This window comes from Hibiscus syriacus, unplaced genomic scaffold (genome assembly GCF_006381635.1).
Source record: "Hibiscus syriacus cultivar Baekdansim isolate YM2019G1 unplaced genomic scaffold, ASM638163v2 tig00014444_pilon, whole genome shotgun sequence".
Taxonomy (NCBI): Eukaryota; Viridiplantae; Streptophyta; class Magnoliopsida; order Malvales; family Malvaceae; genus Hibiscus; species Hibiscus syriacus.
The window spans coordinates 263,249-276,503 of NW_024062326.1; the positions used below are offsets into that span (position 1 = coordinate 263,249).

General features: G+C 36.6%; 1 pseudogene; it reads right to left on the minus strand.

Annotated features, from left to right (window-relative positions):
* Positions 1-676: 676 nt before the first annotated feature.
* Positions 677-9,644, minus strand: LOC120207262 (annotated as a pseudogene).
* Between the last annotated feature and the right edge of the window lie 3,611 nt (positions 9,645-13,255).

Consider the following 13,255-nt stretch of genomic DNA (forward strand, 5'->3'; position numbering starts at 1 on the left):
GTTTTTGGCCCAATATCAAGGGTGTCAAATTTATTTGGCCCAATATGATACTATATTTATTTTGTAATCTACAACAAATGCTACAATACATAATAAATTTGTTATCTCGAGGTGACGAGTTCAAATAAAATAATTTTTTTAATCAAATAATGAATTCTAATAAAAATTATATTTTATTGAAACTCGTGGTGACAAGTTTACCCTACAATGTAACATTTGCGCAAAATAAATTTTGAACTGGCCTATTGAGCCAATTAATTTTTCTGCCTGGCCTAAATTGGGCCAAAAAAAAAAACACCTCTGAGCTGCTACCTTCTATCCGATAGGAGACTCATTAGTTTTAAGAGTAGCCTCTTTTTCTCGTGCTAATCGATTTTACTTTCAGCTCAAAGTCTGAGGATAAGATTGCATGTTTCTATTTTTGGTTGCTAAGTAAACTATGAACCAATTAGGGGAAAGTATGTTTGGTTGCTAAGAAAACTCATTGCAAATTCAAAAGTTGGACAAACAAACAAAAAAAGTTACATATCAGTGAGGTCCGATATTAAAATCATACCTATGCATTAATAAGACTTGCATAAATCGTATTTACATCCCTAGTCTACACACCTGTGTCGAGCAGAAGCAATTCTGGTGTTCGCGCTCCTCTCATGGCACCTATGCTTAAAACCGCCGAGAGAGAGAAACATCCCTATGAGTCATTTCGCCTCGAACTTCCCTTCAAACTATTTATTCTGATTCTAACCTCTTCCGGCAACTCACTCGAATTCCGGGTCTCTGAGCTTTCCAAAAGTCTGCTTTGTGCTACATCACATTCCAAGTTTTCCGACCTACATCTTTGTATTTTATCATGTTCCATTGGTCGAAATCGAATCTGAAATGCTCTATAGGTAAGCAGCGTTAGTAGCGCGGAGATAACAACAAGAAGGGTGGTGAGCCAATACAGAAAGCTTGGAGCACAAGCTTCAACAAGAACCTTGTACGCGGTTGTAGATAATGTCGGCGGGATTGAACCATAAACCACCAGGAATATATACCAAAGGGAAATGCTTCCCCATATGAACAGATGCTGGATCCATGAGAAGTAATTGATCGAAAGCGCCATTTGGCAATTTACGGTCCAAACTACACATGTATACATCGTCACCCCAAGAATCGAATAATCGGCAACCTGACCGTCTTTGCGGAATGCTTGACTGATTATCAAGTTGGTTGTTAAGAAGTATATGATTATTGAACTAAGAAGTCCATTAAACATCCACCCAAGAATGAGGACCCAGTTGAAGAGGAGATTTTGCACGCCCTCCTGCTATAATAAAGGATGCTACACAGAGATCGACAGTCTAAGTTCATATGCACAGCGGGTAGCGGTTCCGGATATGGAAAAACGAGCGATATTGCAACTATGAGATAAATATATGGAATTGTTTACCTTGAGGCAAAGTCTGGACGAAATATCCTGATCAAAAATACCAAGTGCTATTACAGGAAGCGAAGTGAAGAAGACATTGTAGCTCGACATGTACCAGTCATTATAAGCAGGTTGGCCAGAAAAAGAGGTGTAGGCCTCGAACCAAAACAGAGTGAATCCGAAAGTGATGCTCTTGAAGAAAAAGTAGCAGATCTGCAATGACCAGAAAGAGAACTAAGATTTCAGCACTGATGTTCATTTTTTTGTTAAATGTTTGCCTAATCTATTCCCGGAAAAGGTAATAACTGCGACAAAGACAATCTTCTCTATTTATCAAAATAATAGGATTATCTAAGTTTAGCTTTGCAACAATAAGAAAACTGAAGAAAACAATCTTACCATCATCGATATTCTTCTGTAACACCAATGGCCATGCTCCAGTAATAAACGTTCCAAATGTTGAAAATAATAGTCATAGCAGCCGGCGGCTGCTTTTGTTTTTAATTATTATTTTTTGTTGAATTATGCAAGGGATAATTACAACATTTAATCATTTTACTTTAGGGTATTTACAAGATTAGTCCTTAGGTTTCAACTATAAATACCCTAGCTCATTTAGCTTCAAAATCATCCCAAAGCATTCTAGCTTTCTTCCAATACTAGAGAGAATTTAGAGAGTTTCTTGAGAGTTGTTTTCTCCTTTTTATCAAGAGAGAATTATCATTGTTTTCTCCTTGGTAGATCGAGAGAGGTTGTAATTCCTATTTTCTCATAGTGAAATTCTTCTACCGTTGCCCGTGGTTTTTACCCTAAATTTTTTAGGGGTTTTCCACGTAAATTTTGTGTCTCTTTTATCTTCATTTTTATTTTCTCAAATTATCAGTTGCGATTTTGCTCTATCCGATAGCCGTCTTCCGCAACAATTGGTATCCGAGCCAGATTTGAGTGTGTAATATCTGCTTATTGTCTTTGTGGTTGCCACCAAAAGGTGGATCCTCCAACATAAGAAAATAAGAAGGTATTACCCATTCTTTGAAGTTCTAGAGAACTATTCACGATAGTGAAATAGTAGGAGCTATCAATAATAGAAGCTTTGGCAACAAAATTTGACATTGAAAAGTTCAATGGGAGAAATTTCTCATTGTGGAAATTGAAGATGAAGGCCATCCTAAGGAAAGACGGGTGTCTAGCGGTTATCAATGAAAGGCCGGTGGATTTCGCAGATGACATCAAATGGAACGAGATGGACGGGAATGCTATGGCAAACTTTCATCTAGCATTAGCAGATGAAGTATTGTCAAGCATCGAGGAGAAAAAGACAGCTAAGGAGATATGAGATCATTTCACCAAATTGTACGAGGCCACATCGTTGCACAATAAAATTTTCCTTAAGAGGAAATTGTACACTCTCCGTATGCCAAAATCTACTTCAGTGACGGAGCACTTAAATACACTGAACACCTTATTTTTCTCAGCTTACATCCTTAAGCTGTAAAATAAGAGAACAAGAACGTGCTGAACTTCTACTTTAAAGTCTACCGGATTCGTATGATCAACTCATCATCACTTGACAAACAGTAATGTCACCAGTCTAGTCTTCGATGACGTTGCAGCTGCTGTCCTACAAGAAGAAAATCGACGCAAGAACAAGGAAGACAGACAAGTAAATCTGTAACAAGCAGAAGCGTTGACAACGATGAGAGGGATATCAACAGAACGTGGCCAAAGCAGCAGTCATAAACATGGTAGATCGAAGTCGAGGAGCAAGAAGAATTTAAAGTGCTACTACTGTGGAAAGAAGGGTCACTTGAAGAAAGATTGTTGGAGTCTCAATAAAAACTCCAATCCACAAGTCAATACCGCAAACACTTCAGATGATAGAGATGTTCTGTGCGGTGAAGCGTCAACCACCGTGGAAGGTAGAAAGAAATATACAGATATATGACTCATTGATTCAGGAGCAACATATCACATGGCCTCAAGAAGAGAATGGTTCCATCATTATGAACCTGTCTCAGGAGGATCTGTGTATAGTTGCAATGATCATGCCTTAGAGATCATTGGTGTGTGAACCATCAAATTGAAGATGTATGATGGAACAATTAAAGTTGTTCGAGATATGCGGCACGTGAAAGGCCTGAAGAAAAATTTATTATCCTACAGATTGTTGGATAATAATGCAAGCAAGATTGAAACACGTAAAGGAATCATGAAGGTGTTCCGTGGAGCGCTTGTGGTGCTGAAAGGCGAAAAGATAGCAGCAAACTTGTACATGCTAAAGGGAGAGACTTTGCTAGAAGCAGAAGCCTCTGTTGCCTCATGTGGTTCAGATTTTGTAATGTTATGGTATCAGAAACTTGGACACATGTCAGAACAAGGAATGAAAGTCCTTGTGGAACAAAACCTACTTCCAGGCTTAACAAAGGTAACACTTCCTTTGTGTGACCATTGCATAACAAGTAAACAACACCGGTTGAAATTCAACAAATCAAATTCTAGAGGCAAAAGTGTTCTAGAATTGGTTCACTCTGACGTATGGCAAGCACCAGTTACATCCTTAGGCGGAGCAAAGTACTCTGTCTCATTTATTGATGACTACTCCAGGAGATGTTGGGTGTACCCTATTAAGAAGAAGTCAGACGTGTTTTCAACTTTCAAAAACTTTAAAGCGCGGGTGGAACTTGATTATGGAAATAAGATCAAGTGTTTTAGAACAGATAATGGAAGAGAATACACAAGCGAAGAATTTGATGACTTTTTCAGAAAAGAAGGCATCAAAAGACAGTTCACAGTGGCAAACACTCCTCAACAAAATGGAGTGGCAGAGTGGATGAACAGAACCTTGTTAGAAAGAACAAGAGCAATGTTGATGGATGCAGGCCTAGAAAAATCATTCTGGGCAGAAGCAGTCAATACCGCCTCTTATTTGGTGAATCGAGCTCCATCAACTGCAATAGAGCTGAAGACAATTTGATGGAAGAGAATACACAAGCGAAAAATTTGATGACTTTTGCAGGAAAGAAGGCATCAAAAGATAGTTCACAGTGGCAAACACTCCTCAACAAAATGGAGTGGCAGAGTGGATGAACAGAACCTTGTTAGAAAGAACAAGAGCAATGTTGAGGGATGCAGGCCTAGAAAAATCATTCTGGGCAGAAGCAGTCAATACCGCCTCTTATTTGGTGAATCGAGCTCCATCAACTGCAATAGAGCTGAAGACACCAATGGAGATGTAGACTGGTAAACCAGTTGATTATTCAAACCTCCATATATTTGGAAGTATTGTGTACGTGATGTACAACTCCCAAAAAATCTCAAAATTGGATCCAAAATCCAGGAAATGCAAATTCTTGGGGTATCGCTTGTGGGATCCCACTGCCCGCAAAGTGATCATCAGCAGGGATGTTATCTTTGTAGAGGATAAACTACAAAGAAAAGAAGACGATGATAGCACTGAAAAGTCAGAGACTACACAGATAAATGTGAAAAGGAGTTTGAACAAGGAGATTCTTCTGAAGCAGAACCAGCACATGATGAACAAGAACCAGAGAGTTCTGAAGCACCAACAACTCGTCAATCAGATCGTGTGAGAAGACGTCCCAATTGGCACTCAGATTATGTTATAGAAGGTAATATTGCATACTGCCTTTTAACAGAGGACGGTGAGCCATCAACATACCAGGAGGCAATAAACAACTCAGATGCTTCACTCTGGATGATGGCGATGCAAGAAGAAATTGAAGCCCTTCATAAAAATAATACATGGGACCTTGTGCCACTACCACAAGGAAGGAAGCCAATTGGTAACAAATGGGTCTTCAAAATCAAGCGAAATGGTGACGATCAAGTTGAGAGGTATCGTGCAAGACTGGTGGTCAAAGGATATTCTCAAAAAGAAGGTATTAATTTCAATGAAATATTTTCTCCTGTGGTTCGACTAACAACAGTTCGAGTAGTTTTGGCAATGTGTACTACATTGAACTTACATCTAGAGCAGCTAGATGTTAAAACAGCTTTTCTTCATGGAAATCTTGAAGAAGAGATTTACATGCTCCAGCCTGAAGGTTTTGAAGAAAAAAAAAAACTTGGTTTGCAGGTTGAACAAATCTCTGTACGGTCTAAAGCAGGCGCCGAGGTGTTGGTATAAGAGATTTGATTCCTTCATTATGTGCCTTGGATACAACAGACTTAATGCAGACCCTTGTGCCTATTTCAAGAGGTCTGGTGATAACGATTTTGTTATATTGTTGTTGTATGTGGATGACATGTTGGTTGTAGGACCTAACAAAGATCATATTGAAGAATTGAAGGCACAACTGGCTAGGGAATTTGAAATGAAGGACTTGGGATCAGCAAACAAGATTCTAGGGATGCAAATTCACCGAGACAGAAGTAATAGGAAGATTTGGCTTTCACAAAAAAATTACTTAAAGAAGATCTTGTCACGATTCAACATGCAAGATTGTAAGCCAATTTCTGCCCCTCTTCCTATTAACTTCCAATTATCCTCCAGTATGAGTCCTAGCAGTGAAGAAGAGAGGATGGAGATGTCTCGAGTACCGTATGCATCAGCAGTGGGAAGTTTAATGTTCGCTATGATATGCACAAGACCAGACATTGCACAAGCAGTGGGAGTGGTTAGTCGGTACATGGAAAATCCAGGCAAAGAGCATTGGAATACAGTGAAGAGGATCTTGAGATACATCAAAGGAACCTCAAATGTTGCATTATGTTACGGAGGATCAAACTTACTAATAAATGGTTATGTAGATTCTGACTATGCAGGGGATTTGGATAAAAGCAAATCTACTACAAGATATGTGTTCAAAGTTGTTGGTGAAGCTGTAAGCTGGGTTTCAAAAATTGCAGTCAGTTGTGGCTACGTCCACAACAGAGGCAGAATATGTAGCAGCTACACAAGCCAGTAAAGAAGCAATTTGGTTGAAGATGTTATTGGAGGAGCTTGGGCACAATCAAGAGTATATCTCTATGTTTTGTGACAGTCAAATCGCCTTGCATCTAGCAAGGAATCCAACATTTCATTCAAGGACAAATCACATACGAGTTCAGTACCATTTCATTCGTGAAAAGGTTGAAGAAGGGACAGTAGATATGCAGAAGATTCATACCAAAGACAACATAACAGATTTCATGACAAAGGCAATCAACGCTGATAAATTTACTTGGTGTCGATTCTCTTGTGGCCTGACAGAAATATAAGCAACATAAAGGTACAAGGTAGAAAGAATGGTGTGAAGATATGATTGTTCCAATCAAATCTTCAAGTGGGAGATTGTTGAAAATAATAGTCAAAGCAGCTGGCGGCTGCTTTTGTTTTTAATTATTATTTTTTGTTGAATTATGCAAGGGATAATTACAACATTTAATCATTGTACTTTAGGGTATTTACAAGATTAATCCTTAGGTTTCAACTATAAATACCCTAGCTCATTTAGCTTCAAAATCATCCCAAAGCATTCTAGCTTTCTTCCAATACTAGAGAGAATTTAGAGAGTTTCTTGAGAGTTGTTTTCTCCTTTTTATCAAGAGAGAATTATCATTGTTTTCTCCTTGGTAGATCGAGAGAGGTTGTAATTCCTATTTTCTCATAGTGAAATTCTTCTACCGTTGCCCGTGGTTTTTACCCTAAATTTTTTAGGGGTTTTCCAGGTAAATTTTGTGTCTCTTTTATCTTCATTTTTATTTTTTCAAATTATCAGTTGTGATTTTTCTCTATCCGATAGCCGTCTTCCGCAACATCAAAAAACAAAATTGAGCTATTGCAAAATCACTTGCCATAACAGCCTGCAATTCAAGATAGTTATTAGAAGTTAGAAACAAGACACACAGATGGATAGCTTGAAGACATGTTATGGTCTAAACAAAAATATGAGAAGGTATTGGAAGTCGAATAAGTAGGAATCCAATTTTTAAACCAAAGAGCAATATTGGCGAAACGAGGACAAAGAAACATGTTTTTACCTGCATCCCTTCGACTCCACTGATTCCTACTCCAATATCAGCCTCTTGAAGCATGCCGACATCGCTTGCTCCATCACCAATTGCTAGTGTTGTTTTACCCGTAACAGATTTCGCCAGTCTTGTAATCTGTACATTTATTAAAATTCCATCAAATTACTGTCATGTCAATTACTACAATGTCTGCTAATCTTTATGAAAATCCTATAGCATACACAATTCTGTAAAAATGATGCTTACAACAGCCTTTTGTTTCGGTGAAGATCGACAACATATAACGGTAGCACAACTCATCGCAAGATCCATAAAATCATTTACTAGTGTCATGTCCATAGAAAAAGTCAAGGACTTGCCATCGATTATCAAACCAAACTCAGTCGAACTTTCTTTATCCACTAGCGATTTTCTGTCGTGTATTTGCTTCTTTACGCAATCAAGAGAAGCCTAATAATAATAATGACAGATTCAGATTCCCAATACGGATTGCATTAACATAACTTTCGAACAATGTAGTCTATAAATCGGCAATGGCCTCCTTATCCCCATGTTTTACCAAGGCTTCAATTTCCGGCAACTCTAGGGTGATCACAATCTGTTTCATTCCATGTCTTAGTAGACTGCATGCATATCTGGGGAAATGTAGTATTTATAGCATTTGCATTCATTGAACTATAGCCAATAAGTTCGATTCAACTTGTTACCATACCCGATATTAATAGCAGTTCCCCTTTTGTCTCCTGTCAAGACCCATATTCCGATTCCGGCACGTGCAAGCTTGTCAATACAGGCTGGGACCTACTTACGGAGAAACATATCAGTTTATACAAACCATAGCAACAGGACCGATTTATGTACACAATTTGGCACTTATGTTCTTTTGTCAAGATATTGTGCATGTTTCAATATAAATTAATAAGATTATATATTAAAAGCAAGTGTTGCGACTTGAGATAGGTCAGTGATTTTGGAAGTTTCACCAGAAATTATTTTCAAAAAAAAAGTTGCAGTAATTTCTGAACTAGTTTAACTGACCCCCTTTTGTAATTTGTCTTCAACTGCCGTGGCACCAAGAAGAATCAAGTCCCTTTCAATCCGATCAGCCAACTCATCCACCAAAACATCTCGATCAGCGGTTACAGAAGTTTTGGCATTCAAAAATTCTTTTTCCCATATTTTGTACTCATCATCGTCAAGCTCACGATATGCAATAGCCATGGTTCGTAACCTTGCCTCGGACTTTGAATATGCTCTTTGGTCTTTTCCTCAAATGCCCGACCTTGTTTCGAAAGCCTTTCAAATATTACACTGAATACACAGAGATAAACGAAAATACCACATTACCCGTCACAACTTGATAAAATGTAACCACAATATATCAGCATGAGGAATTGTGGGTTCCGAGTTCTGACCTGTCCGCACCCTTGGTAAGGAGCAACAACTGGTTCTCTGGATTCCTTACGATTACAGACATCCTTTTCCGAGCACTACTGAACTCCGACACGTGAAAAAGGTTGTATACTCTGCAAAAGAGAATCACATACAAAGCAGAATTAAGTTCACATAATGAATAATTTGCCCTTTAAACACTAGTCTATTTCCGCCAAAACTGTTGAGAGTGATGATACATGAATCGGAAAATGTAGATAGAAATTTTTTCTACCCCGAGATTAGACAGATAATATGAATAAAATGATTAAGAACATGATGTGAAAAGTTACCTGTCAACTATCATGCCACTCTTGGGATCTAATTCATGCAATTGAATGCTTGTCTGATTCCTTACGGAAAACTGAAAACCAACCTCTCGAGCAGCAATGACAAATGTTAATTCATCCGGTGACTCAGCTTCATAAATAATCTCACCAGAATCCATTATTTCAGGAACTGCAGTATGGCAAGTTGCTAGGACCCAAAAGAACTTCTGTATGGCGTCCTTTTGTTCTTGAAGTACCCATTGCCCATTCATAATGCGTTCATCCCAGAAGTTGAAACCCTTGACAGATCTTTTTGACTCAAATTCATCTATAGGCGTTGGTTCAGTCAATTGCTCACCTCTTTTCCTTGCCAATGCAATTTCGACCTCTGTCATGCCACGACCATAGGCAGTGCCAGCTATCGAGCATTTCACAATCTCCATCGAGTTGCATGTCAAAGTTCCAGTTTTGTCAGAGAGTATAGTATGGACTTGACCGAGTTCCTCATTCAAATTAGATGTTCGTGCATGTGCCGGCCTATCTGTTTCCTCATCATACATAGCCTGATCTTGGTTAATGAAAATGCTTTGTAAAACCTTGCAAATCTCAATCGAAATGTACAATGATATTGGTATCAAATATCCATACAACATAAGGCCGGTCAGGCAATGAAAAAATGCAGATATTGCTGGTCTTCTGGGGTCGAAGAATACAGTTGTTTCATCTGGTTGGAGATACCACCTTGTATAATTTCCACCACTAATATCTTTCTTAGTTTCGATTCCGATGAAGAAAGACCCTATAAATGATATTGAAATCAGAGTACTGAAAAGGACATAAATTATCCTATCCATCCTCTTCTCAATCTTTGTCCTCTTAGAAGGAGGATCCGTTGCATTCTGCATTACTTTCGTGTCATGTCCGGTGAAAATAACCACACCAAAGATATAATCAGTATTCTTCAGTTTCGAATCTCTCAAAAGTATCTGCTGTGGGGAAAGTGAGTATTGTTGACAATCGTAGTACAATGTTCCAACAAAAGAATAAATATGTTCGTTCGGATCCTCGCACTTTATCAAAGCTCTGAAGTCCTTAAAGCACTCTCCGTCGTGCCAGGAGGATGTTACCTCAAGGGCATGCTTCAACTTTAGATTAGTCTCTCCATCAAGGTTCATTGTCTCAACATAGGAAACACCATCTTCGTAGTTAGATGAAAGTAGGAGTATATCAGCAGGAAAATATTCATCCTTGCACACTTTAACAAGCTCACCGACACGGAGATCCTTCCATTTATTTGGTTTGAACGAACAAGAACTTTTATCATAAACCTCAACCTTCCGATTGTTTGCTTCTATATCCTTAAAATCATAGAAAAGCTACTTTAGATGTCTTACAAAAATTCAAAGGAAACTTACAGGAAGGAAGAGCACCCTACTGAAGCAAGAAAAGTAACAAATATCACAACCAAATAACGAACGAAGGAACACTAAAGGAGTAACAATATTAAATGCAATATTATCACTTTACCAGTATACCATCCATGTTACTATAAAACAACATGATATAATCGGATATAAAGTTTCTTACCATTTATCCCATAAGCTCGTAAGCTTATTTGCATGCTTACCATTTATTAACCAATAAACCAAGCCCAATTTAAACCATGAGGACACTGGGTACACGAGTCAAATATATATGTACCGTAGTGCTAACCCGAGTATGGCACATAGGGACGTGTCCACTATCTGTACTAGGAATCCTTAAGTACAGTCCTAAATATGCTGCCTGCTGCTGGACTCTATGGCATGCCAACTATACCCTATCCCTCAATGACTTACTTGGGTATATAGTCTATTTTATTTGATCCATCCATGGCAAAGTATATTATCATAATTTAACATTCATGGTAAAATATCACATTATTCATGATCAATGCAATATAATTTCACAATGTGACATATCAATGTCATATTGAAGTTATAAAAATGACATAATATCATGCTTATATAAACAAGGTCGACTTATCGCAAGTTATCCAGAAGATGTATAAAACATATATGTACATGATGTATAAAACATCTACATACAATGTCATGCATGTATTGCATTCACCTTGACACTTTATATTTCCAAAAGATGTGCCTCACTACGATCCACAATAAACCCTTTTGTACTTGACTTGTTTCGATCACAAATCAATCACGATATGTATAAATCACAATTTCATAACATTAAAAATGTTAGTATTGTAGTAACATAAACACATCCCCAAAACAAAATCCATAATATACTTGAAACTTATTTTCTACTAAAATACTTAACACTTGATAATTCCTTTTAACATTGACACCAACTTTTCCAATTTACACAATATGGTCCTTCACCATTTTATCACTTAGATTCTTAATACCAAAATTCAAACATTGAAATTACTACCATTCAAATGCGTTTACAAAGGTACAATTACTTTTAAGCACCCCAAACTATGCGAATATTGCACTTAAATCACCAATCTTTTCAAACTTCCAAAATGATCATATTTCATAACTAAACACTCATTTCAATTCAAAAATAGTAATTTCCCGCATATTACATCAACTATTAAATAATTATACAACCATTCACAACTTTTTCAAAATTACCGAATTAGTCCCCCAACTTTTCAAAAATTATAAAATGGTCCCCAAATTTTTTAAGGCTTGTAGAATACTTCCTACATCATTTCTAGCCCTTATACAATCTTTCCATAATTTTTCTCACCCAAACAACCTATGGCCGAATGCTTTATCTTTTAAAACTATGTTCTCATGATTTTGCTCGATTTTGATTCGATTTAAGCATGAAATCAACTTCCAATCAACCTTATAAAATCTATACAATCATATCCCTAATCATCTTTTATCAAAACAACAAGTTCTATAATTTCTTCATTTGACCGAAATTTATAGAATCATTTCTAATAAGTTTAAAAATGTTTTAATCATAATTAATGCTTGAAAATGAATCTACAACCTCAAAAACATCAATATTCATCATCAATTTAATGAAAATTAACATGAACATGAACCCTAAGATTTGGGATCTTTAAAATCAAGCAAGTTGAGTAAACATAATTGGTACCAAAAAATAGCGTTTTTCGACTAGATCACTTTCCTATTTCACATCATAACTTGAATTCCTAATGAAATTGCTCAAAAATGGGAAAAAATATTTTCCCTTACCGCAATGGAGAAATTGATGAGCAACTTTGGCATGAAACTTTAGATATTTTTCATGCTAACTTTACCTTTAATGAATATTAAATTCATTAAATTAGGAAATTACTAATTTACACTTATGAAATTTCATAATCACCATTAAACCAAGACACCTAACCTTATCATCTTAAGAAATATGACACTTCAACCTTATCATATCCCATAAGTCAAAGATGAACAAATAAGATCTTAGTTTACTGATTTGCCCTTGCCTTTTTTAAAAAATCACAATCTTGCCACTTTAATCCAACGGTCCATATTAAACATGGAATTAAACCCTTAAATAACAAGATTTATATTATTTTCCAACATTTAAAAATGTGAAAATAATATTTTTGGTCTAATTTATCATCCTTCAGAAATTCCTGAATTTTATATTCGATCTGATTTACCGAATTTTTCCTCAATTTTCTTGCTTTATAATTTTTATTACAAAACTCGTATTAACATTCTGATTGCCATAGAAACATTATTCTTGAGATAAACAATTTACTCATTGGCCTAATTTGTATTTTTTTTAAATTACCATTTTGGTCCCTGAGATTTTCTAAAGTTTATAGTTTAGTCACCAAACTTAAAAAAATTTATAATTTGTTCACTAAATCAATCCATTTATGGAATAAAATTCTTTTTAGAAAAATTACCACTTAGTTCCATAAACTTTTCCCAATTTTTTATTTTGACCAACAAACTTTCAAAATTTTCATTTTGGTCACTATCCAAATTTTGGGATATTGCAACTCTCCCCCTCTTAAATAAAATTCGTCCTCGAATTTTAAGACTTTATGCTTTTGCCAAAGCACTTTAACTAGAGGAGTCATCTTGCTATGCAGTTCTTTGATTTGTCGAGTCAAAATCCGTATTGGTTATTCTTTATAAGTCAAATCTGGTTGGATCTCAATTTCCTCCGATGA